At 38.2% G+C, this 27,412-nt stretch overlaps 1 protein-coding gene across 2 annotated transcripts in view; it reads right to left on the bottom strand.

Annotated features, from left to right (window-relative positions):
- si:dkey-177p2.6 (uncharacterized protein LOC568712 homolog) overlaps positions 1-27,095 on the bottom strand; it is a 43,249-nt gene extending 16,154 nt beyond the window's left edge. The window contains exon 1 of one of the 2 annotated variants that reach the window (XM_039741779.1): positions 26,713-27,095. The gene's annotated coding sequence lies outside the window, so the exon portion shown is untranslated. Of the gene's footprint in view, positions 1-998; positions 1,172-26,712 lie in introns of those variants that run through there. The other variant, XM_039741778.1, reaches the window with a different exon arrangement.
- Between the last annotated feature and the right edge of the window lie 317 nt (positions 27,096-27,412).

Raw genomic sequence — 27,412 nt, 5'->3', positions numbered from 1 at the left:
GTTTATTAATAAAAATGTCAAAACAGTTCAATCAGAAGTATGGTGAAATAAATAAACCTCAGCATGTCTGGTGACTACAGCCATCTAGTTACGAATGGGGGCTACTTATAAAGATGGTGAGGCATTAAATGCATTGAGCAAGACAGAAAGACAGAAGAGACAAGTGATGTGCACAATACAGGAGCCACAAAAAACGATGGGGTGGGGTGGGGGTGTACTCATATATGGTCTAGAAAGTTACATATCGAATAAAAAACGCTTGCTACTACAATTTAATGTTGAAGACTTTTGCGAGATATTTCGACACGGTGACCCTTCATGACATTGTGCCAAGAACACCCCCACAGATGGAGACTTTCATATTATCGCCTTGCTGCCTTAAAATTGCACCATTTCCATTGGTTACATACGAACTAATGCTACACGCGCGCATGCGCACATTGTGTCTCTCTAGTATTCTATAGAAACACTTAAATATTAAGTAGCAAGTGATGCCTTACCACTTTGACTGGCATTAAAAAATGTTAAACAAAAGTTAGCAAGTTTACTCCACTATCGTGCAAGAATTTAAAAAATAATATATACGTTGCTAAGGATTTAACAGCAGAAATCAAGCCAGAGATAAGGTTTGCACCGAGTTCCATTTATATTCAGACTTTTGACTTCTTGTTTTCAACATGATCCCGTTGGCTCCAAATCATTTCAAGTCTCCCGCATCTAGAACAGTATCCTACCCTTCAGAAGAATCCCGAATAATCCACCCACCATTAAAGGGAACTTTTAGGAGGCGTTCGTTACTGCCGCGGCCCCAGTGCATTTGTGTGTTAAAACTCTATGGTTGTATTTGTTGCTACTGTAACAAAACGAACCATCTGCAATTCTGCGTTCTTTGTAACTTTCTCAAAAGGCTCGTCTTGTCACGACGATTCCCACTTGAAGTCACAGAAGTGCTTCTGAAATATGGGAGTGTATTCTTCAAACCTCACGCACTCACTTACCTTCCCGACACAGCGAAGCCACTTCACCCGAACCCTTTGCTCGTCGCCATAAAGTTAGCGAGCATGACTAGAAGCACCAAGAAACGCTGCTCTTTTAATTCCGTGGAGCAAACCGTGATCTGCGGCAACACAACGTAGTTAACAGAAAGTGCTATGCAGCAGCTGTCTTCCTCCCCCACTCCTCCTCCTCCTCCTCTTCCCTCCCCCTCCCGACAGCTGACAAACAGGCAACTGCAAAAGCTGGAGACAAACTGACGTAGAGCGCCACAGCAAAGGGGCGGGACATACACTAAGGGGCGGGGTCAAGGAGGCGAAAAGAAAGGAAAGAGCTAGAGACTGGGGGAGGAGCACACACGGACGTGCAGATAGCGTGCGAAGCCGTGGGACTGCAGCACCCAGAAAGCCAACAGTCCCGGCGCCACAGCCTCGTCTCGGCTTTCGAATGCGACAGTGCGTTTGTCCCTCCCAGCGCAGCCCACCACCGCCACCCCCATTCCGGCCTCACGTAACTCCCATCGAAGTAAACCGCAAAGCGTCCCGTACCAAATATACTAATTCCTCTGGCAAATTGATGAACACAAATACATCGGACACAGTTTAAAAAAAGAAGCGCTAATTACTGACGTGTGCCGTCTCTACACGATAACAGAGAAAATAAGTGCTTTTTTTGGCATAACGAATCACATCCCGTGGCGTTAAGTTTGAAAGAATATCCACGAAACATTCGCCTGTACGCAAAGTATGCTGTATATACCTTTGAGAGATTTATATAGGAGAATATACAGAGTGTATGCTGCACATACAACAAATCTGTCTATCCTGACGACAGCCGTGGGGGTGCAAATTTTCTGATGTTGTCCGTCAAACTTGCCGATATTCATTGTGTTGTCACCGCAGTGTGGCAACAACAGATTGGTACTGTATTTCAGTAAGTTGTAGTATAGCACCTGGACATTGTACACTGGGCACAGCCATCGTCGTGCTAATTTTTCAGCTGTTTGATTTCTAAAAGCTACCATATAGCAACACATACAATTAAATGTCCAATGGCATAAGTACAGAGGCTCCGGTGCTGAATGGCAAATGGATTTGTTATTCTTTACCTCGCTCATTTAGCAAGAGTGTAGCAATGCAACTCTTTTCATTGACAGTTTGTGAAGCCTGTGACCATATTGTTACTTTTGAATACGTAAAGCATTGGGGCCATGTTCACATATAGTCAGAGAACCTACGGTGCATCCGGAAAGTATTCACAGCGCATCACTTTTTCCACATTTTGTTATACTACAGCGTTATTCCAAAATGGATTAAATTCATTTTTTTCCTCAGAATTCTACACACAACAACCCATAATGACAACGTGAAAATAGTTTAATTGAGGTTTTTGCAAATTTATTAAAAATAAACTGAGAAATCACAGGTACATAAGTATTCACAGCCTTTGTTCAATACTTTGTCGATGCACCTTTGGCAGCAATTACAGCCTCAAGTCTTTTTGAATATGATACCACAAGCTTGGCACACCTATCCTTGGCCAGTTTCGCCCATTCCTCTCAAGCTCCGTCAGGTTGGATGGGAAGTGTCGGTGCACAGCCATTTTAAGATCTCTCCAGAGATGTTCAATCGGATTCAAGTCTGGGCTCTGGCTGGGCCACCCAAGGACATTCACCGAGTTGTCCTGAAGCCACTCCTTTGATATCTTGGCTGTGTGCTTAGGGTTGTTGTCCTGCTGAAAGATTAACCATTGACCCAGTCGGAGGTCAAGAGCGCTCTGGAGCAGGTTTTCATCCAGGATGTCTCTGTACATTGCTGCAGTCATCTTTTCCTTTATCCTGACTAGTCTCCCAGTTCCTGCCGCTGAAAAACATCCCCACAGCATGATGCTACCACCACCATGCTTCACTGTAGGGATGGATTGGCCTGGTGATGAGCGGTGCCTGGTTTCCTCCAAACGTGATGCCTGGCAATCACACCAAAGAGTTCAATCTTTGTCTCATCAAACCAGAGAATTTTGTTTCTCATAGTCTGAGAGTCCTTCAGGTGCCTTTTGGCAAACTCCAGGCGGGCTCCATGTGCCTTTTACTAAGGAATGGCTTCCGTCTGGCCACTCTACCATACACGCCTGGATTGCTGCAGAGATTGTTGTCCTTCTGGAAGGTTCTCCTCTTTCCACAGGAGGACCTCTGGAGCTCTGACAGAGTGACCATCGGGTTCTTGGTCACCTCCCTGACTAAGGCCCTTCTCCCCCGATCGCTCAGCTTAGATGGCCAACCAGCTCTAGGAAGAGTCCTGGTGGTTTTGAACTTCTTCCACTAACGGATGATGGAGGCCACTGTGCTCATTTAGACCTTCAAAGCAGCAGAAATTTTTCTGTAACCTTCCCCAGATTTGTGCCTCGAGACAATCCTGTCTCAGAGGTCTACAGACAATTCCTTTGACTTCATGTTTGGTTTGTGCTCTGACATGAACTGTCAACTGTGGGACCTTCTATAGACAGGTGTGTGCCTTTCAAATCATGTCCAATCAACTGAATTTCCCACAGGTGGACTCCAATTAAGCTGCAGAAACATCTCAAGGATGATCAGGGGAAACAGGATGCAGCTGAGCTCAATTTTGAGCTTCATGGCAAAGGCTGTGAATACTTATGTACATGTGCTTTCTCAAATTATTTCATTTTTAATAAATTTGCAAAAATCTCAAGTAAACTTTTTTCACGTTGTCATTATGGGGATACAAAAAATTATTTCCGGATACAAACGTTCAGTTGATCTTTAGTATTCCTTCTCCTGGCTGAAATAATCTGTCTCAATATTTCAGAAATTGCTAAATTTGTCAATAAGATGAATGTCCTCAAGAGCAGTAGGGCAACATGCAGTACGTAACATGCGTTAACTAGTCCGATTACGTTTTAAAGTGACGAGTAACTTAACCCAATACTTATCTTACTGAAGTATAAATGCCTACAGCATTGCGTCGGGTTTATCAAGAAGCACATGTAAAGGTACGCCGGTCTTTTGCAGGGCTCAATCACACAGCCAAGCCAACAAAAAAAGATTTCTGCATTCTTTTTGTAACAGAAACCTATAAATAAATAAATAAAGTATCAACTTAATTTAACTTATTTTTAAAACACACAATTATAACAGGTGTCATGTTAATTTTAAGATTCATGGTAGCAAATAAGGTTTCACTCTTTTTTGCAACGTTCAATGACATTGGAGCATTTTTGTACTCCAGAAGATTACTTGCACATGTTAAACATGCATTTTTCTGTCTTAATTGGGTTATTCACCTTAACATGTTTATGTGTGTGCATGTAAATGCACTGACTGATGGGGTGAGCTGAACCTGTTCCATGCGTATGGATTTAGCCGGAGAAGATGCACAGAGAGACAGGTCACATTACCTTGTAACATGTGGAAGGCAGTGGCCATATAGGGAGAGGCACATGTTGCATTCAATAATATAATGTACGCTGTCATAGGCTGGGTGGTCCCATGGCCTGGAACCCCTGCAGATTTTGTTTTTTTCTGCAGCCATCTGGATTTTTTCTTTTTTTCTGTCCTACCTGGCCATCGGACCTTACTTTTACACTTAACATGTTAGTGTTCCCTAATTTTAATCTTTTATTCTGTCTTTTTTCTCTTTCTTCATCATTTAAAGTACTTTGAGCTACATGGTTTGTATGGAAATGTGCTATATAAATAAATGTTGTTGTTGATCATCCCATCCGAATACACAGTACAGATTGAGTTGAATTTGCACGTCTTCATGATCACGGTGCAAAAATATAACATGTAGTGGAATGAGACAATGTACACCATTTACTGCAAACACAACTTAAGAGTGCAAAAAGACAAGAGGATACTCCGAGGCTAATCTGTGCCAAGAAGAGGGAGTCTCACTCTGGATTAGAACCTGCGCGAGCAGAAGCCATTTGCCCATGTGTCTCCATATTATTACTTGGCTGATGCCTTTATCCAAGGCAACTTGTAACCAATTCTATCTCTGATGTTCCATTACTTTTACACGAATACAGGTCATTATTGTCATAATATTAGAGAGTACAGTGAAATTGTTATTTGTATGTGCTAATCAATGACAAAGTTAAACCAAAAAAAAAATCCGCTAGATGAATAGTTTTGTCAAACAAATGTCAAATCTGTATTTACATTTTAGTACAGTGTAGAAGTTTGCTCAAGTAAAGAGTGGCAATGCCACCCAAGAAACGAAGCATCTAGCGCTGTACCACACTCTTAAACACAGCACTGCAAGCTTATGATCTGTAGATTTAAATACCAAATAAAGAAAAGTAAGTGAACTGTCAGATCCAGATGTGGTCTAGGAGGAGTTGCTCTTGAAGAAGAATCCCCCTTGGAGAATTGCCACCAACAATGATAGCAGTTTAATGTCAACTGCTTAAACTGCCCACAGTGACCCATCGCGAGACGCCTTGCAAACTATAAATGACCCTTTCCCATTGAATACAATGACAAGTCACAACCCAAAAGGCAACAATGACCCAGAGTTTAAGGAACTACATGCTCTAGAGCAATGCAATCAGCTGTGAGGCCTAGAAGTCAAAGTATTGTACTGAAAAGTATGATGATACAAGATCAACCCCTATAACCCTGTGATCTTTAACAAAGATTTAATGTTTTCCTACCATAGAAATTAAAAATAAAAAAAAAATTATATATATACACACACACACTTTACGGGACAATTGCTTTATATGTCACACTGAGGTTCTTTAGTCCTTTACATGTTCAGTGGATAATTTTTAACCCAAGTATACTGATAAAGAACACAATCTTAGTATTATTTGTATGCAGGCCACTTTAGTTATCTGATCACTTCATAATAAAAAGTACAATGCCATGTAACAATAGCTCTAAATTCTCAATGTATGCAAATCCAACAAAACAGGCAACAATAAACATTTCAACCTCAGAGAAGAAGAGAAACCAGACGGATGACAACACTGTAATCTTGAGCATTCACAATAGAACACCAAAAATAAATAAATAATTACACAATGATTCAAAACATCAAAAGGTCACTCTATTTTCACACCATTGGGCAGTGGAAGCAGTGGTCGACTTTTAAACGTTCACCTTGCAACAAGCACTTGGACAGGTGGCTCTTAGTGGTAGAAGCAATCATTTTTGATAATGCCAAAGGTTCCTCACATTGCAACTGGAAGACACCTTCAAGGTGTGCATGAACTGGCTGCACGCTCATTAGGATGGGAGAAGCAGAAGAAATAAACAAAAAAGGCACAGATAAGTAGTGTTACCATTTTAATAATGCTAAAAAATGTATACAGTATATTGTAATCTGTTCAGTTAGCCAATTAAAGGTGTCACTTTCCTGGACTGTTTATTACATTCATAATGACTAACACAACATAACACCCTACTGCTACTAATACAGGCTGAAAATCCCTAATCTAAAATTCCAAAATCCAACACTTTGAGTGTCAACATGACACCACAAGTGCAAACATTTCACATCAGAGGTCTCTAAAAAATTTTAGTTGAATTTGAGAGTGAAAATATGTTCATGCCAGAAAGTGGATGTGAATGACAAACAGCATGTGCAAATTCAAAAACTGACTTATTCTGTAAAAACATAATACTGGGTGGTGAAACGACACACAATTGACAATGCAGAAGCTGGGCGAAAAGTACCCCGTAAAGAATTGCACTCCACTAAGCAATGAAACACAATAGATAAAGTTTGTTCTAAGCAAAGCGACAGGATAACACCTGCATTCAAAAGTGCTGCATGCCACCATTAAAACTGCAGAGGAATTCTACGTTAATCAAATTTCACTGTACACAGCTAACAAGAGCAGCTTCATTCTCACTAGGTGGCCTTATTATACTAAGGATTGAGTAAATTCTTAAGAATACATTAGAAAAACTGGACACTGCTGCAGATTACCTTTTTTGTTGGCAAACACATTTTTATGCATGTACACCCACAACATATAGTATGAAAACTGAATGTAGAAACTTGGTCAGTTAATGATTTCCAGGAAAGCAAGCATGATGGGAGTGAAGGCTGGCTGGGATATCTCTGCTGTCAGTCAATTCCATGAGAAGTGACAAGAGGTAGACAATATAAACTAATGAAACATCAAAGTTTCAATGTAAATATGCAGCATTGACCTTCTTAAAAGGGAACTAAAATATAGGCTGCGTCATATTCATCAGGTGTAGTCACATTAGCATACATTATAACAGCAGCTTGGTGATTTGACTTATTATATGCGCAAGTCATCATTTCCCTGGCGTGGCTGCATTTCCCCATTTGATGAAGGGGGTCCCCAAGATCTCTCATTCTATATATGCAAATATTACAAAATCTAAAAATATCCAAAATACTTCTGGTCCCATGCATTAAGGATTTAGGGAATTCTCAACCTGTATGTTAGAGGGAAACCAGTTGTGGGACCATGGTGCATAAATCCCTTAGTATGTCTATAATTCCACTTTTTGTAAATAAAGTGGCACAAATAAAAGCAAGTATTGTTCTTACGAGCAGCGGAGAGAAGTCTTGTCAGAACAGCAATCCTTTTCACTGAACAAATGTTGCCCCTTAAATAAGTCCAGAGTTCCAAATTCTTGACTTCACTAAGTTTGATGGTTTACAGCAGTGTTTCCCAAACTCGGTCCTGGTGAACCCCTGTGGCTGCATATATATATTATAGGAATAATGTAATTTTCATCTTGATTTTCATTCTACTTTTCTAGGTCTTCTAATTGTTTAATTAATCCAATTTTTACTAATTAGTGGGTCTGACTCTAAAGTAGTTGCAGCCTTTGATCATTCAGTGTTGTTTGTCTGGTTGTCTGATCTGCTCGTTTTAAATTGTCATTAATAAGATACAATGAAGGGGGGGAAAAACTGGACAGAGAAAGGGCAAAGTATAATGAAATCAACAAAAGAGTTAAGCATTATAGCAAAAGCAGAAATATTTCTAAATATATTATACATGTAAAAATCATGCTGCTAAGCTTTTCTGAATGTCGAATAAAAGAAAAAAAAATACCAGCTAATTAAATGAGATCAGTGCTATCAGGTGTTGTCACTGATTAGGAATCTAGTTGGAACAAAAACCTGCAGCCACAGGGGTCCACCAAGACCGAGTTTGGGAAACACTGGTTTACAGGGTCTTTAAGCCCCCTCCCACTATATTAAAAAAATAGTTATTTAAGCAAACTGGTGAATGTTTACATTCTAATTAAATTAACCATAAAATTTAATAGAATTTACCACCACAAGGAACAAACCTGTAAAGTGCCAATCAAGTCAATGTAAAATAAATAAATAAAATCTAACGGATTAAATAATTTTTCTGAAGAACTACACGAGTTACCAATTTTTCCAGACATGACTGGCATGAAATCCAGGGTGTAGAGGTCAGTATTCCTTCAGAGTGGACTGTAATCTCCAAGAGAGGAAGCAGGAACTTGCATTACCAAGGGAAAAATAACCACGGTGGGAATGACATGGATAAATACAACTTTAAAAAAAAAAAAAGTGGAACACACAAAATGTGGAAACATTTATTATATGCAAAACATCAACAGTATCAAAATCTAGTCCTTCATATTCCCACCCACTTTAGTTGAGGGTGATAAGGAGCTGTTACTACTTATAGCTTGTATGGCGATCAAAGGGGAACCAAAACACTGAAGGGTTAAAAGTCACTCAAATAGGGACAACCAACACTTCCAATTAGCTTCAACGCACTTTAGGATGTAGGAGGTGAACCCGAGTCCCAGAGGGGGGGGGGCCCAGAGATGGGGAAAAAAAAAAAAAAAAGGCAAATGCTGAAAAAGTTCAAAATCCATACAGACAACCACTAGGCATGGAATTCAACCCTGGGACTGTGTAGCTGTGTGGCAGCAGTGTTAACGACTGTTCACCCCAGGCACTAGAATCAAATGTAACATTTTAACCTTAATGGCATTAATAACACACATCCTTAACAAATACAAATATAAATATATATAAATACAAATACAAATATATATATATAAATACAAATATATATATATAAATACAAATAATATATATATATATATATATATATAAATACAAATATATATATATATATATATATATATATATATATATATATATATATATATATATATATATAAAAAACACTTTACACAATTCAAATGTTGCCAAGAGCTCCAAAGTAACTTCTACATTCTTGCTCTAACCTGCCTTCTACCCTTGGCCCTTTTTGCTTTAACATTCTTTAGCTATTCAGAGACGTTAGAAATCACTGCTCAGACAGACCAAACTTGCTGACCCAGCAGACAGCTGCTCAGCTGGGCTTGTCTGTAGTGAGAAACGAAGTCAAATCTGAGAAGGCAAATTTTATCTGTTAAGACAGCTCAGTAAACATGGCTATTTTGTATCTTTATATTCCACTGCCTAAAGAAAAGGTGCCAAACAGAGTGAGAGCTGGATCTGTTGTCACTGCATTTAGAAAATATATTAAACTGCACAAAGTATGCAGTAATGCCACCATTTAAAAATAAAAAAATAAAAAAGAAGAAGTCTTTTTTTTTTTTCAAACTTATGAACTACAACACTCATTTCTCCATTTTGGGCTCACACTCTTCAGTAAGGAAACTTGGCAAAGTACATTAGGTCATGCACATTTTAGTTAATTCCTTCATATTACTGAGAATCTTTGCAATCTGTGCTTCTAGTTTGGTCCTTGATACTTCTGCTCATTTATGTGCAGGCTATAAAGCTGACAATATATGGTGGAGTAGTAAATGTTTAACAGATAACTCGCCACCGAGCTGTACACAGTGTTTATACAGTGCATGGGGGTGGGAATGTAATGTAACCTGACTTTTGCACACAGTAAACAGCCTAATGGGCTCCTCACACACAGACACAAAGGATTTATAAAAAGAACAATTAGAAACATATAAAATTAAAACAGTGAGCTGCAGTGCAATAGCAAGAAAAAGTTTTTCCTTCAAAGAAATTCCTAATCTTAATCTTAATCTTAACTAAATTTAGTTCAAACACTTTGTTCAAAACTTAAGTAACCATCCATTCACTTCATATTCTGCTTAAGCCGATGTCACATACAGTACAGTCATGCTCACCCCCTTTTTTTTGTGAAAACCAATGGCATGCTGCCCTACACAGCCCCAGCTGTACAAAAGGTTAACAGGTAAGGCAAGTTCAGCCACAATCTGAACCCCCTACCCCCTAAGTCGTGGCAATGTACTTCCAGATGAATATTAATTGGTTGCCAGCTCTCATGCACACAGTCCTGCTCCAACAACTAGTAGCGAATCCGTCTTGGATCGAGTTGCTGGGCATGTCACATTATGCGACAGACTTCACAGGAGTGTGCCTTTAGACTTGACAAGATTATGTAAATGAAGGCTAGAATGGGGGGGAGAGAGATAAGGATCACTTGAAAAGATACAATGTATCAAGGACTTTAATCAATTCAGATTGGGAGCCAGTGCCTTGTGTATCAATGTATGATAAACAGCAGCAATATAATAAGCAACTAATGGATATCACTGGTTTCCAAATTAGTGTAATACTATACAGTGTATCAAAATGGCTTCATCCATTTAGACCAGTAGAGTTAGTTTGGTTAGTTTAATTAGTTTGGTACTGAGCTAACTAGCATCATCCCAAAATCCACTGGATCTTAATCTGCCTTTTCTAAAGCATCTCAGTGTTGGTACTTTCAGAACTAAAAATACCAAATGTGAAAGCGCAACCGGCCTTGGGCAACCTCATTGTGTCACCTGATACAAATGACTGTCCAAAACAAAACACACTGAGGAGCACCCACAACAGATTTGAATATCAGTTACATATTGCAGCTAAAATGGCATCACTATTTTCTTCCCAAAAAATTTGACAGCTTATCATGTGGTTAAATAAACACACATTGGGTTTCTCACAAATGCCAGAAAGAACAATTTGCCATTTCTGGGTGTAACTCTGGACTTCTTACCTCACACTAACTCTTGTTAATTTGATAAAATGCAGTGGCAAGGGGGTCAGAACGGGTCATGTGGAGTAATGTGGTCATCTAATACAGCATGAACCTGCAGTTCCACGTTGTTGTCAAATGACCTCATATTTTCCATCCATCTCAATGCAGCACACATCTGACTCTGTAGTAACAGTGTGTGCTGCTTCAGTTGGACATAATAGGAGTGTCTAGGGTTTTTTCTTTGGCATTCAACCATTCATGTGAATTGGTCAAAACAATGAAAATCTTTGGCATTAAACTCAAAAACAAAAAGTAAAAATATCAGTTGGAGCTCTAAATATGTAGGTTGTTGATTTAACATATGGTACTGGCAATACCATTTTAATAATGGTTGCCGGTTAAATCCCCCTTGCTTCTGATGTAACCGAACAAACTATAGCGTATAATGGTGTAACTTTGATCAAAACCCTCCTTCGAACATATGGGCAAGTCACAATATGCGCCAATAAGTAGAAATGTTTGTAGCCTTTATGCTGCCACCTTTTCCTAAATATCAGGTCGTGACATTCATGACAGAAATTGTAAAAGTGATTTTGTGCCCACCACTAAGATGTACCATGTGTGCCATTAACAAACAGGAACCACTAGAGTTTAAAGCCAAGTAACTTAAAAACACTTTTACTTTGGGCTTATATCCCAGTATGCATCTGCCCTAAAAAGCACAAAGAGCCTTTGGCTTAACACCTGCTACAGCAAACAGAAAACTAATCAGATTAAACCAGTGGTTCCCAAACTTTTCTATGCACCCCCTAGAAAATGTTTGGTTTATGATTTCACCCACTACAAAAGCAATATCACATTTGAAGATTAAGTGATATTTGTAATTTCTGAACCACATACATTTCTGCAAATTTTAAATATGAATTGAGTAATTTACCTTTATAAAATCTTAATTTTATAAAGGTGTCCCCAAATAAGCTTGGGCTCTCAAAGGACTAATCTGAGGTTTGGGTATCCTGTAAAGCATCAAGCACCATTGGGAAATGGCACATTATCAAAATATCAAGGGGACTGGAGACCCCGGTGAAGTAACAGGTGCCAGTGCACTCCTAAGCAATGAAACACTGTCAATGGACAAGCATACAAACCATTTCCATACTGTGAAGGCAGTGTAGGCTTCCTGGTGGCCAAGATGTTGGGACTACAAACTACCTGGTTGTCATTTCTTACTCACCATCTTCCTTTGTGATCTTGGACCTCCTGTCAGAACATACATTAATAAATATTGAAAATATGAAACTTGTGAAATGCATTGAGTTATCTTAATCGGTCTTATTTCCCACATCCAAATACAGGCTTAGAGGCAACATCTGGCATAAAGCATAAACCCAGCATTGACAGGAGGTACTCCACTGTAGGGCATGGGTATGCCAAAGCAAATCTCACTGCCAGCAAGAGGTTCTAAAATCTTATCAAGCACATCTTGGGTATGTGGGAAGAAACTTGAATACTCTTAGAAAAAAGTGTAAAAGTGAATGTAAATGAGCAAACCGCCGACACACAGCACCTGGTAAAGGAATGAAATCCTCAACCCTGAGGCCACGAGGCAGAAACACTAACCACTGTGTCACCACGCAACACAGCATGAGTCATCTAAACATGCAGTGGCTGCAGACATATGACATACTCATGACATGAAGCAGGCAGGGAAGTATTACTATTACATATCTGAATCCACAGACCAAAAGGCAAAGAATTGAAAAAATAAATACAAAAATAAAAACATGAAACAAACACTGTCAAACAATAAGATTTAAGCCAACTTAACCACAAATCTAAGTAGGACTCCTTAAAGGCCAATAAAAGAAATCCAACCATACTCAAAATTGTGGCAAGAAAGAGCTTAAGCTGTGAAATCGAATTTGGATGCATGATCTTTTTTGCTTACTCTGAACGACCTCCCTACTAACTGACCACAACATTCTCCCGAGAAATACATTACATTAATCATTACCATATACTGTACTTAGTTAATGCTTTTATCTATGGCACCTTACATAATCAGGATGCTACAACTGTTTACATATATTACTTGCAGCTAGGGCACAGACAGATTAAGTGACTTGTTCAGGGTCACACAGAGGGCAGAAACGGGAACTGAAAATGCTACCTTGTGGTTTAAAGACTGAAGCCTAAGCCACTACACTATCTTTATATATAATACACTACCGTGGCTGTTCATTTGTCCGTCCAGGATTTTAAATCACTTGTAGCTCGCAAACCGTTTAAGCTATTGATCCAAACATTGGTACACATATACAACGTGAAGTCTAATATCCGCTTTTAGGGTGATGATTGACCTGCAAGGCTATTCCACTTTTATTTTTATTTTATTGTAGAATCAAACTGCCGTACGCCGTTCTCATCCCCTACCTCTTCATATCTTAAGTCTTCAATCTGCCTCAAGAATAATTTAAGTGCCAGCTTAAGTGAAAAATTAAGGAAAATGTACTAATTAAGTGCAACACAAACACTGACTGACTCAGTTTTCATGCGAAAAGATGCCGACAAAAAATGAGAAGAAGCAGGCCGCTATGGTGCAGAAAAGCAGAGCTGCTCAGGAAACAGCAAACGCATCAACCTCTGAGCAAATGAATGCTAAACATACAGAGAAAATAGACAGAAGCAAGTGCCCTGGACAATAACTCAAATAAATTAAGAGACACGTATCTGGATGTCTAGAAATGTCCTCAAATCAAAAACTTTTACAACAGTTTTGATTCTTTGAACAGTCACAAAAGTGTAACTTTCTCCTCGAATCGCAGATCTTATCTGCAAATCCTATTATATTCGGAGGATAACTTATAAGTGCCCTTGATGAAAATACCTAGTAAAGAAAGCAAGCCTGAGCTAAAGACTTAAACTTAAAATGTTGGAGTGGTTTTAACTTAACTGCATTCTAGCTTTGAATATAAAGGCTGTCTCATAGTACCACACATTTCTTTTTAAAAAAAAAAAAACCACGTTTAAAATGCAGCTGCAGCTATCTGTCACAACACTACATGTCTGTAGTACTCCAGCAGACTTTTTTGAGATTTTGAATCTTCTATACGATACCTGCATTGTCCTTCAAAGTTTCATATTCCACACAAATGAAAATACTGACGAAAATGACCTCTTAAACTCATCCCTTTGGCTGGGTGTTGGGGGTCCCACTGAAAAATTTGCTGCCCAAGGCTGGGTTCCACCTTGCAGAATTACCAACACAGGTCATAGAGGTACAATAGCATATGTTTAAACTACCCAAGGCAACCAATCACAAGACACTTGGTAGGCAACCTTTTCCCATCGATTACAATTATGAAATTCTGCGTGACCCAAAAATAATAACACCCTACCCAAAATGGGGGAAAAACCCAAAGTTTAAGAAGTTGTGCTCTATAAAGCTGCAAAAATGTAGGAGATTTGATGTCTGCTTTCTTTTTAATCAGAAAACTAAGTTTTTTGGCACCACTCTTTAAAATTTTCAATATCCCCACCCTACTCAGAATTTAAGAGCACACCTTTAACAGAGTCTTACCTGGAGCAGACACGTACACACACATAATTATAGTGAGGAGTCCAAGTGTCTGGTGTTGCGAGTGTCCAGATAAAAACCAAGATACAGGCCTTTAATGACCTCTTGGGCACAGCCATCATCAGTGTGTTGACCTTGTCGAGAGGTTTACTTACCTCAACAGTGACATTTATGTTTCTTATGAAGTCAGTAGACAGATTGGGAGAACATGGGGTGTCATGAAAAGGGTGTGTGGCGTTCCCGATATCTCTGCAAATGGATGAAGGTCCAAGTCTTTAGAGTCCTATTGCTTCCTGTCCTGCTAAATGGCTGCGAGACATGGATGCTATCCAGTGACCTGAGATGAAGACTGGACTCCTTCGTTACCGTTTCTCTTTGGAGTACCACTAGTTTGACTTTATGTCGAATGAGCGGTTGCTTATGAAGTCCCGAATGAAATGTTACCTGCATTGTGAGGAAGCTTCAGTTATGGCACAACAGCCATGTATCGCGATTCCTCGGGGGTGATCTGGCTTGCAGGATCCTCATTGTTAAAAATCGAAGTGGCTGGACCAGAACAAGGGGATGCCCATGGATCACCTGGCTGCGGCAGATAGATGGTCATTTTTGGAGAGGGGGACTGGACCGCGTGTCTCCCTGAGTGGTTGCCAACCAGGATCCTGTTTCGTCGTGTAGTGGGTGTGGCAACGCACTGTACGCATGCATGCTCCCCAACCTGACCTGAAGCAGTTAGGAGCACTGGATACAAAATAGAAGTTGCCCAGCTGCAATAACAATACTTACTATGCTGGCAAAAGTTATAAAATAGATACCGAGACGCTTCATACACTGTTATAGATGGGAGAAAGAACAGAATTTGAAACCATTACAAATGATATTACTCAAACAGTACATGCATGATATATGCACATTTGATTAGCACAGTAATGAATCAAGAGCTTTGACTTCATTTATGAAAAACAGTCAGAGAAAAAGCAATGTTTACTGACATGTAGACCCACAAACAATACATTTAATGGAAACTCACAGTATAAGTAGAGGAGGTTTAAAACAAAAAGTTAAAAGAAAAAAAAAGTTATTTGTGCTTTTGCTTTGATACACAGCTATTTATGAAATTGCACTTTCAAAAAAAAAAAAAAAAGTCTTCCTTTGCTAATATTTCATACTGTTATGAGAAATTCACCCCAGATTTTGGACTTTTTACAGAAAGCGTGTATATACATGTACAATATATAGGGTGCTGGTCTTCAATCTATAAAGGTGTTTTGAGAACATAAATTGAGAAATTTTGAATATCACATTTTACGTCAAAATAACTGCAGCATCAATTTAAGCCCATATTGCCAGTCCTATACAATGCTTCAAAAAAAATGAGCCTGCATTTGAAAGAGTGAAAAGGGCAAAAGAGGCAGTGTGGCAACGTCAATCAAATGACACACTCTTCCATCGGATGCAATTGATCTGGCCCACCATCATGCTATCTAAATGGTCCTGCTAAACCCCCTTATATTAAGGTAAACCAAGAACATGACAGAGAGATCCCAGCCTTTGTTTTTTTTTTTTTAATAAAAGATGATGCAGCTCACATTTTCAACTGCTATATTTGCACTATGTGAACTACTATGTCATTAAAAAAAAAAAGAAAAAAAATTGCAGGATTAGGAATCAAAGACAATGTTCATATAGTAGAGTTTTTTGAGGAGGAGGGGGAGGAGATGGTCCATGTTAGGAAGTGACGACTTCTGCAAGTGGGCCGAAATATGACTAATCTAATAGACAGCCAGCAGGGAGCCTTATAAGGAATATTTTACCATGAATGGACAACTGTGATTGTGACAGCCCTGCTATTAGCTTAAAAACCACCCCAAGATCATGACTCACTGCTGAGTAGCAAGACATTAGTCGTGCTTCTAAGTCTCTACAGCCTACTTTTTTGGGACATGTGGTGAAGGAAATAAAGAAGGAAAAAAAAAAAAATCAAAGCTTTATTTAGGTTTAACTGAATTTTCAAGGTGGCACACTACATTGCAACTGGCCTTTCTGGAAACACCAAAGTTAAGCATACTTAAGAATAAAATGAACAAACCTAGTCTGCATTTTACTTTGTTATATTAAAGAGTGGATTGCAGTCTTTACATTGAGATAATCCAGAATAAGGACTTCTAAATATCCACACATCTGCATGCAAATTTCAATTGTAGCAAATGTATCAAATCCATAAAAGGAAGGCGATCCAATTATAATAATAAAAAAAAAAGCTAATGCAAGTAAACTAAACTTTAAATAATCAAATGCAGCACTGGTTTTATTACATAAAATTTCAACTGCTCAGGATTCCGTCCTGGCAAGGGTCATGGTGGCAACACACAGAAACAGACAGATCAATCAATTCTATCTTCACAATAAACTTCATATACTTCTGGTGAAATCCCTGGCACTCACAAGACAGACAAAGGGTGAAGACCTTCATGCAAATTGATGCTGGTCATTTCTAAGAAGGCTGCGGCTTACACAACTTTACCTAGAGATCCTAAAGAGCATCAAAACTATATGCCAAACACAAAGTAACCTTTTCTCAGCCTGGAGAAACAGTCCTTGTACTCCGAGGTCTTTTTAGCTTTGGCAGAGGAGAGCATATTCACCAGGTAATATCATGACATGTCTAGAGCAAAACCTTAAACCAGGGGTGTCGAACTCCAGGCCTGGAGGGCCGCAGGTTTTCATTCAAACTCTTTTCCTAATCAGTGACCAGTTTTCACTGCTAATTAACTTCTTTTCCCTTCATTTTAATAGCCCTGTTCTTAAAGATTTATTCCTCTGAATTGATTCCTTTCTTCACTGAATGGAAATGAGGAATGAAACGAGCCAACAGATGACCAGCTAAAAATCGGTGCTTCAGACTCTGACCAATTTCACAATGAGAAGCAGAATCTTGCTGTTAAACTTATTATTTAATTCCATGACTTGTTGGTGCTCTCATTCTGCCAAAACAGACATTTCCAGAACTGTTGACTTTTCTGTTTTTTCTAAGACCACCCTCACAATGCTTTGGTGAGCAGAGAGATCAGCCTTACTGAGACCTCCACCTTTCTTTATTTTCACATATTTTGTTATGGGCACGGGTGAGCTGGTCATATGGATTCTTGTTTTGTGCCTCGTTATTGTTTGGTTGCTAATTAAGAAAAAGGAAACAACTAAGGGGACTGAGTCAAGGTAATTAAAATTAAGGCAAAAGGTAATTAGCAGCAAAAACTGGCCACAAATTAAGAAGATGGTTAGAATGAAAACCTGCAGCCACTGCGGCCCTCCAGGACGGGAGTTTGACACCCGTGCCTTAAACGGTGGTGCCAATCAACAAGTACGAGCTCTGAAAGATGGTGTTTCACCAACAAATATCTGGTGACTAGCTTATCATAGCCTAGTCAGGCTCTGCACAAGGAAGCCATAAGTGACAATCAATTTGGCACACCACCTAAAAACGGAGGAGGGCTTAGACAGGGAGAAAGGTATGGGTGGGACAGAATGTAACATAAAAGATCTCGTATATAATAAATAATGCATTTTCATATCATTTATAACCACTTCCATACCTCTACTGTCAAAGAAAAGCTTCCCCTAAAAATTGGTTTCATCTCATTTCTATTGTCTTATAACGTTGGGTAGCTCTACCAAATTATATATTAAATAAATAACAGCAAAAGAACAAAAATAATGAGATAAAAATAGAAGAAGTGTGACTGTAGTGGCTAAGCAATTGATTCATGAAGATACACGTTTACAAAATAATCTAAATTCAACAAAAGCAGATCAATGTAACTACTTAATAAAAATATTAACCCATTAGATACAGTATATAATTCTTAAAGTAATAAAAACTAAATAAAAGTACATTGGTGTTTCATACCCTAAACATGAAATGTTTAACTTTCCGATTTGGTACCCAAGTACATACACAACCACTTAATACAAATTACAGGTCACGCGAGCGGCATCCCCATTCTGGCAGCACTGGACCAAAGGAGGGAGAGAACCTTATGGAGGGTTCCAGTCCATCACAGGGCACACAAACATAGGAGACCAATTTACAGTAACTATTAAACCAACAGTAACAGGAGTCTGGTGGGGACATTCATAAATAAGAAGGACAACCAAACTACACATTGACAATGGCCCTGCATGGTATTTGAACCTGGAATGTTGGAAGTTAGTAATGCAAACTAATATGCCCCATGTCTGCTGAGGAGCTATATCATCTTCTACCTCTCCATCTACTGCAGGACCAACTCAAACACAGATTAGAAAGTCTTTTATTTAATTAAAATAAATTAATAAACTATGGTCCCGTGTGATTCCACAAGCTGACGTGGTAAAGGAGATACACAGCAACAACATGACTAAGGAAGTATATTTATCATGATTAACAACATTCCTGCAAAGTTATTCACTTTTTTCAACTTTAAGCTGTATTTATTTTATTTGCTGTCAGCATTAGCACAGTAGAAATTTTATTTACATTTCACTCAAAAACAGTTGAAACAGGAAACCAGACACTTTCTTGTTCTGAAGATTAAAAATCCATGTGAACTAAAAAAATAAATAAAATCAGAAGCCTGATATCCATTACAATTTAATCATCAGCGGTGCTCTGGCTCTTCACTGTACAAGTTATTAGCTGGTATAACCACAAACGTGAAGGTCATATTCACCTCACACCTTTACAACAAGTGTGCCACTGTCGAGTCTGTGTCCGTTTTCACCTCAAAAAAAGCTGAAAAGTTGACACCAGTCACAGCAGGGATACATGACAAATGTTGTTTTAAAGAAAACAAAGAGTGGTAATTAAAAGCAATTATAAAAGATTTATTTTTTAAGCATTTAAAGCCTGAATCAAATACTTTTCAATTCTTCCAAATGGTATTCTACAGAAAAACAAATGTCATTATTTACAACAATCATTATTTAAGTCATGCCAAGAGTCTTTACTGCAGGAAACACAGGACACTGTACTTCGATGGTTTATTAATGTTGATCATTAAATAAAAGTGCATTCTTTTGACTATCAAAAAGATTTTCATTGACACATCAGGTTCACAACTTAGTCACAGCCACTGTGCTCATTTGGAAATACTGATGAAGAAAAAATAAAAACTGTCTTGCAACTTATTATATACTGTAAATGTAGACAGCACAAGAGTTGTCACAGCTAGAAAAATAATACACTCATACACAATCATAAAAAAAATAAAAATAAAAAATAAACTCCTAGGTGGAAGATTTCACTTCAATATTTGCAATCTAGTAAAGTTGACATTACAAATCAATGCACGCTACAATCCATCCATTTAATGGATCTTCACAGGTGGTTGGGGCCTAACCACAAGGCCATCAGGCACAAAGCAGGAACAAACTGTTAGGGACACCAATCCTCTGCAAAGCACAAACTTTGGCAATTAAACTAGCATCGAGTCGTGTGGGTGTGTGTGTGCGCACGTGTGCGAGAGAGACAGAGAAAATTACAAAGGGACAAAAAAAAGATTCAAAGCCATTCTGGATCCATGAGGAAGCAGGGTTATAGTTGTTTGGTTTCTTGGTGTTTAAAAGTGTATCGGTTTTGTTTCGGATCTGTGTTCTCACCATAAACAAACATTTTCCCTGCATAAAAAAGGGCCTCAGTTCTGGAAATGAGAAAAATATTATTAAATTTAAAATTTGCTCAGAAATAAACTCACTACTTCATTTAGAAAAGTAGAACCACAGAGTCAGTCAGTCAATATAGCATCCAGATGTTTGGCCAAGCACCTGAATATCAAAAGAACAATCAAAACAGTTATCCTATAAAGGGAAACCCTACAGCTCCCATCTACGAACATTTTGGATTTAAATCTAAAACAAAAAACAGGGAAGCCTAACAAAAAAGAGAAACAAAAACAGCCTCCTGTTGTTTTGTCAGTGAAGTTATTTAAGAAAAAGTTATAATACTCCACAAACACTGAAAGCAAATCTTATTACTCTAGCTTTAATAGCTGTGCTATACCATACAGCCATTTAAACTAATAAGAGTTTGAGTGTGTTACTTTGATTTGTTCCAGAAGCTAGACTACAGTAATTGACAAGTGTCAAATATTTAAGCCATCACTTCACATAGAAATAAAAAACAAAACAGAAAACAACAAGAAATATTGACATTGATACTGGAATCTGTACACGATACAGGAAAGAGCAATTATTGGTATCAACTAAAAATGGGTGTATTAGTGCACCCTCAGTCTTAACTGCTGTACATGTTTATTCTGATTAACGAACATCAACGAAATTCTAAGTAGCATCCCCAAAAACACCCACCACCACTCAGTTGGTGTCCAAATTCTTACACTGGCTAATGGCAAACATTGATCTTGGATCAAGAAATGACTGCTTCATTAGAAGTTACTTAAACTTGCATTAGGTCCTTACCCTGTGCTTTCAATGCTCAGCTCAAGTACTGATTGGATTGTATAGTGAAATCCGCCAGCAGTAAGAAGATGATCATTGTTGATGATTCACTCTAATAATAATATTTTCCATTGTCCCACACTTAAAGACTTAAAATCAACCCAGTGTGTAACCAACACGACCAGCAAAGGAGCAAAATATATAACAGAGGATACAGGTAATGGCAAGTTACACATTTGGTTCAATTCTCCAAGACATACTCAGTAACTAATAATGGACATGCACCGACTAGAGACGTACAAAAGTACATTCAGTTATAAATATTGAAATGACCGCAGACAGACACTCTAGTGTGGTAGCATCAAATAACTCACAAGGCATGAAACCCACCACCACAGAGATCAAGCAAGCCAGAGAGTGTTCAAGTGTTGCTTTTGAAAAAAATGCTCACTACAGCTATTGATAGCTTTACTCCAAGATTTTACCTTGAACCTGACAAGATCAAAAATTATTTTTAGTTATTCTTCATTCAAAAAATTGTGTGTTAAAAAACTGAGTTAGGACTTTTAGTCATCATGTATTTTATATTTTTAGACTGTGACCCATTAATTTATGTTTAACCATTTCTCTTTAGGTGAGCAAGGATACCCTTGTTTGATTTATTTCGTTTAGAAAACCTGAAGAACAGGTACTGTATAATTTAGTTAAGTTTGTTCCTTTACTGCTATGAACATTAGTGAGGATTCAACAATTTAATCATTTATGGCTGATCTGCTTAGACAAAGTTAAATTTCTACATCCAATGTGCTCTCCGATTTAAGAACACAATCCAATTAAAACTAATACATGGCAGATTCAAACTGAGCCTTCAAGTCATGCATTCTGGAGACAGTAAAACAACATTGTGAGAGTGGACACATTGCAGTTCAACTAGTGGCAGCCTTAAAAGAAAATGTAATGTCTTAGCAGAGAATAATTGTAAATCCAACTGTTTACCTTTTGTGCTTCAACTTTTGTCCATTGATGTTAGATTAAACATAGCATGTGCAAAGTGAAGCACATTTAGGATGTGCTTGAAGTATAAAGCTTGTTGTTTAAACAACATTCTGTAGTTGCTTCTGCTAATATCCATTACCTATAACACACATAACTGATCTTTTAGAAAATAACAGAAACTGTATTTTTACTTTGGGCTTTCCGTGTTCACTATGCCTCCGCTCATCAGATGTGCTAAATCTGGACAATGCTTCCTAACTCTTACTGCCAAGCTGTGGAATAAGCAGACCATCTGATTTTCTACCAGAGCAACACAACCTTACAGCTCATCGTAGAGCTGCTTAGAATTTACCTCTCCTTTGTTTTCCTTTTGGATATCTGCAGTGGTATTGACTAACTGACAAGTAACTTCAGCACTGTTTTGAGCTCTAGTTTTTCTGTCTGTAATAAGGATTACCTGTGGTGCTACACTTCTTGCATTTCATTTTGAATTTTGCTCCCTATTTGTTAACTCTGCTATAATTAATGTGTATACTAATGTATTATTGGCTGCTTTTGCTATTGCATTGAATTCAGGCATTTAGTAAATTAGGAAAATTAACAACCACAACAAAAACCCAAAGGTAAAATCTCAGATTTGAATGATCAACCAATCATTTAATAAATAAATAGGATAGAAACTACAAAAACTGCCCAGGAATGGAGGAAAATAAAAATCAGTCACACAGTGCTTAAAATTGGATAACAGCATCAAAATGTAACAGTTACGCAAAATATTGTAATGTGAAGTAAAAGTAGCCTAAACACCGCATATGTTTGTTCACAATTCACACCACAATGTTTCCAAGTTTAAACACTTATACAAAACATTAGAACAATCTGGACATTTACAGGCCACTTAGCCTAACAAAGCTCACCAGTCCTATTCCCTTAATTTTTCCAAAATAACATCAAGTCAAGTTTTGAAGGACACCAAAGTCCTACTGTCGACCTCACTACTTGGCCACTTATTCCAAGTGTCTCTGGTTCACTGTGTGAAGAAAAACTTCCTAATGTTTGTATGAAATTTACCCTTAAAAAGCTTCTAACGATGTCTCTATGTTCTTGAAGAACTCATTTTAAAACAGTATTCACCCACTGCAACAATTCCTTTCATAATTTCAAACACTTCAGTCATGTCGCCTCTTAATCTCCTTTTGCTTAAGCAGAAAAGGCTCAGCTCTTTTAATCTCTCCTCATAGCTCGTCCCCTGTAGCCCTAGAACCTGACGTTTTCAGCACTGACGTCCTTCTTATAGCTTGGAGACCAAAACTGCACACAGAACTCCAGATAAGGTCTCACCAGTGTGTTATAAAGCTTGAGCAGAACCTATTTAGACTTAAATGACACACAGAACACCTCTACACCTTGGCCCACACTATAAACTCAAAATGACTACTGGTGACAGGACATCTTCCTTACAAATATGGAGGGTATAAGATTAAATTAATCCTGCATTACCACTACTGAAGGGCCACCCTTACAGAAATAATACATTGAGCAATGGCCAACAAACAGCTGCTAGCAACCTTTCTTCAGATGTATTGCTTCTCTGCATTCAAGAAACATTTGGTTCACCGACAAATAACTTTCAAATACAAAATTAGTCAAAAATGACCGACAGCACAATCAGTTTTAATTATCAAGCAATATATTAAAAAAATTAATAAAAATGGTACCAAGAGAACTTTATGGTAGAGTGAAAACTATCTAAGCATCACATTAATATTCTATACAATAGAAAGTCAAAATAAGACAAAACCCTATAATATTATTTGGACTTGGTCAGTATTTTCGCAGTTCTATTCAATGTAAACAGTGGCACTATACAGAAAGGGGATCACTCACATAAAAGTGCATCAATTAATAACTGAATTGCCTTGTACACGGTTAAGGGATTTTGAAACAATTTCAGGTTGACTTGCATTAAGAGTCTCAAGTATGAAATGTGTTTCTAAGACATCAAACTAAACAGTTTATAACTCAAATGTGGTAAACAATGACCACTTCCAAAAATGTATATAAAAAATTGGAGTGTATAATTAAAGTTAGTTTGGTCCATACATCCCCCGTGAACACTGCTTGCACTCTGAAAAGAACAGAAATTTCACATTAACCTCCCTTTTTCATGTTCTCATACTGAGCACAGTACACCAGACTTCCAAGAACAAATCAACTTCACATTATGTCAAGTACTGCTTTAGAAGAAACAAGCCAAAGCCAGATGGGCATAGAGAAACAACATCTTTCACAAAGGGAGACAGCTTCAAACTAATACAAAAATATAATTCAACAGAAAACTTAGCATGTTTACAACTGTATGATAAAGCAGTGATCCAAATGGAATAAGAAACTACAATGGAATGATTGTTAATATACTAAACCTAAAAGGTGAGTGTTAAGGGTATTAGAATATAATAATTTGTGAAGATTGAACTAGTGGTTTGCAGTCAAAAACAACCTTAGATACAAGGCCACACTACATCTGTGATTAAACCGAGTACCTATTACGGAGAACATTCAAAGTATTAAGTAAAACTGAAAAGTGGAAAAGGTTAAATATCTTCATCTTCTGCTTCAGCCTAGACACCTTCTATATTAGAAGCCTTTCAAACTACATACAATTAAATTCATCATGTTCTTTCAAACAACATATTAACTTAATCATGTTTAAAAATACCATTACATTTTCAACAAACAAGTTATTACAGTGCATCTGCCATATACCAATTACTATTAAAATCCTCAAAATTACATAACATTAACATGTTTTGTTCCAACTGTTATGGAACCATGCTCACTCTGCTAATGGCATGTATCTGTATTCTCATTCATATCTTTTTGACCTAATCACCTCCTCTTGACTGAGATATAACCTCTTTACACCACATGCCCACCATCTTAACATATGGGCACTGGCTGGGGGCCCCAGGAGCCCACAATGTTTCTGATGCCCATCAATATTTCTGTTTTATTATCAGAATAGGGGCCCCAGCACAATACTTTGCCTGTGGGACTATGATGCTGTAAAATGGTCCTACACCAACTAAGACCTCTGAGCTTTCCTTAACCACACAACTTATTACCACTACTACAGTAAAATAGGGATAGAGCATCATGTAGCTCTATGCGCTATCCTCGCTTAGGATGTGCATGGACTGTAGAAAGAAACTCCTCAGTTATTTTCATTAAACGTTCCACTTGTCTTCTTCCCCTTATGACATGTTTCATTGACTCATCATACTAAACCTACTCTTTAAAAGCCTCAATAGCCAATGTGGTATAACGATTAGAGCAATGAACTTTAAGCCTCAAGGTTATCATGTCAATTGCCACTTTCAACTCATTAGTTTGATCCTGAGCAAGTTGACTAACCTGCCTATATGTAAACAGTTCTAATATGTGCAGAGCTGCTAAAATTACCAAGAGTAAATAATTCTTTTAAGGAGACAAATGGGTGTTAGGGCCCTCATTTTTGAATCTGTTCCTGCATCCACAATAAATGTCAACCAAGCACCTTCCTTTATCTATGACCAAATTCAAAGTCAGTATTTACTACACTTGAATTATATGATAAAAGTAGCAACTGCCATTATACAACACTTCTGCAGCAGATATCTTCTTACTAATGCAAAAGAAAATGTTCTGTACATGAGTATTTAGCGAGTTATCGAAAAATTTAGCTACAATCCAGAAACATAAAATTTTTTAGCTTTACTGAAAAAAAAAGTTCCTAACATCCTAATCGCGACGCCGCTTTTAGTTTCAGTGCAAAGTTTCTTTTCCCCCCCAATTCGCATGCTTTTTCTTACATTGTCATCGCCTGCTTTGAGATGGATCCTTGCACATTTAGTGCTTTGCTTTGTTGGCTGTAATGCAGCCTGCTCACTCATCAATTTATTTTCAAAGTATTACTCTTAAGTAGCAAATTACGAAACACTTTTTCCCCTACCTAGTTATTCTTTACTCTGAAGGTCATTATATTATGCCTAATGACCAAAAAGTGAAACGGAGCGACGTAAGGCTAACCAAAGAAATACGCATTCGTATCAGACACATCTGTCAATTTCTATGTGCAACAGAGACAGCGAGGGTCTCCGATCATCTCACAAAAGGGTCACAATCACGGCCGTTAAAACGACCTTTAGACTTTTCCTGAGTGAAGGAGCGCAAAGCTGTAATTTCACGGATTGAAATATTGAAATCTGCTTCCGCTCTCTTCCCAGGGCGTCGCAATATCGCTCATTAGTGACTCAGCAAGGACCTGACCCAGCTTCAGACTCACCGAGCATCATTTGCTTGGTTACGAACAAATATATGAAGTGGTGGAAAAGCAGAAAACACTTTAAACTCGCCAAAACATCTTAGATTGCTGCCGTTATATAACGATTCCGCCAGCTGTGTAACAAGTCAAGCAGTAGCGCGGGGCAAAAAACGAGTGATGACAAACTTCACGTGGATCTAGTCTGAACGGGGCTAAGGAAAGGCAACCACACGGAATACTACCACACAACCAAACAACGTAATACAAACTTCTCGGAAGAAAATCGATCAAACAGCAGCTGATTAAAATAGACAGAAATAATGAAATAGATGCGCATATCCACGACCGCACTACCAGTCTTGTCTGCATCGGATACACTCAACACCGAAATCCTTACCTTCGTAAAGCAACAGAGAGACTGTGGTTTTACCAGCTTTCTTTTCAGCCCTCGGGGGCAAGTCGCGGGAGGAAAAGAGTTATAGCTCTGTCACTTTTTATCCAGTTCGTGCGAAAAAAGTCAGTTGGCAGTACAATTAATACATGTACATTTAAAAAAAGATGACTACGCAATGTCGTTTACATTTTCTTGTATCTTGAAGAATCTTCTTACACCTAGACGGATGGTCCTGTACATAAAACTTACTCAGCAGCGCATTCTTATTTAACAACATGTCTCACGTCCCAACAACCTCTGCAGCCAAGACGCGCTGCCGTCTACAGTCCTAGTCTGTAGAAACTGCGGGAAAAGGCACACAGCTGATTGACGCTGGTTAGGTGCGCGGTTCATGATTGGCTACTTCTTTCCTAGAACCGCCTAGCAACCGCATCCTATTGGGCAGATTTGCACAATCGTGATAAGTTGTCTGTACCGAAGCGCGTCCATTTAAAAATAAAGCATATACTAGAAGGGCCTACGTCATTTTACCCAGAGAGTTATTGCAATTGGTCGAAAATGGTAAAAGCACGAAATAGTCACGACACGTTTCCTCGGACTCGATTTGATGACGTAGAGTGAGTGTGTTGCCGCAGATTACAAGCATTATGGTAAAGCAGCACCTGATTTGTTTCCTTTTCTACAGGTGCAAATTTGTAAAACT

The sequence above is a fragment of the Polypterus senegalus genome, chromosome 18 (genome assembly GCF_016835505.1).
Source record: "Polypterus senegalus isolate Bchr_013 chromosome 18, ASM1683550v1, whole genome shotgun sequence".
Lineage (NCBI taxonomy): Eukaryota > Metazoa > Chordata > Cladistia > Polypteriformes > Polypteridae > Polypterus > Polypterus senegalus.
This window is presented reverse-complemented; position numbering and strand designations above follow the sequence as displayed.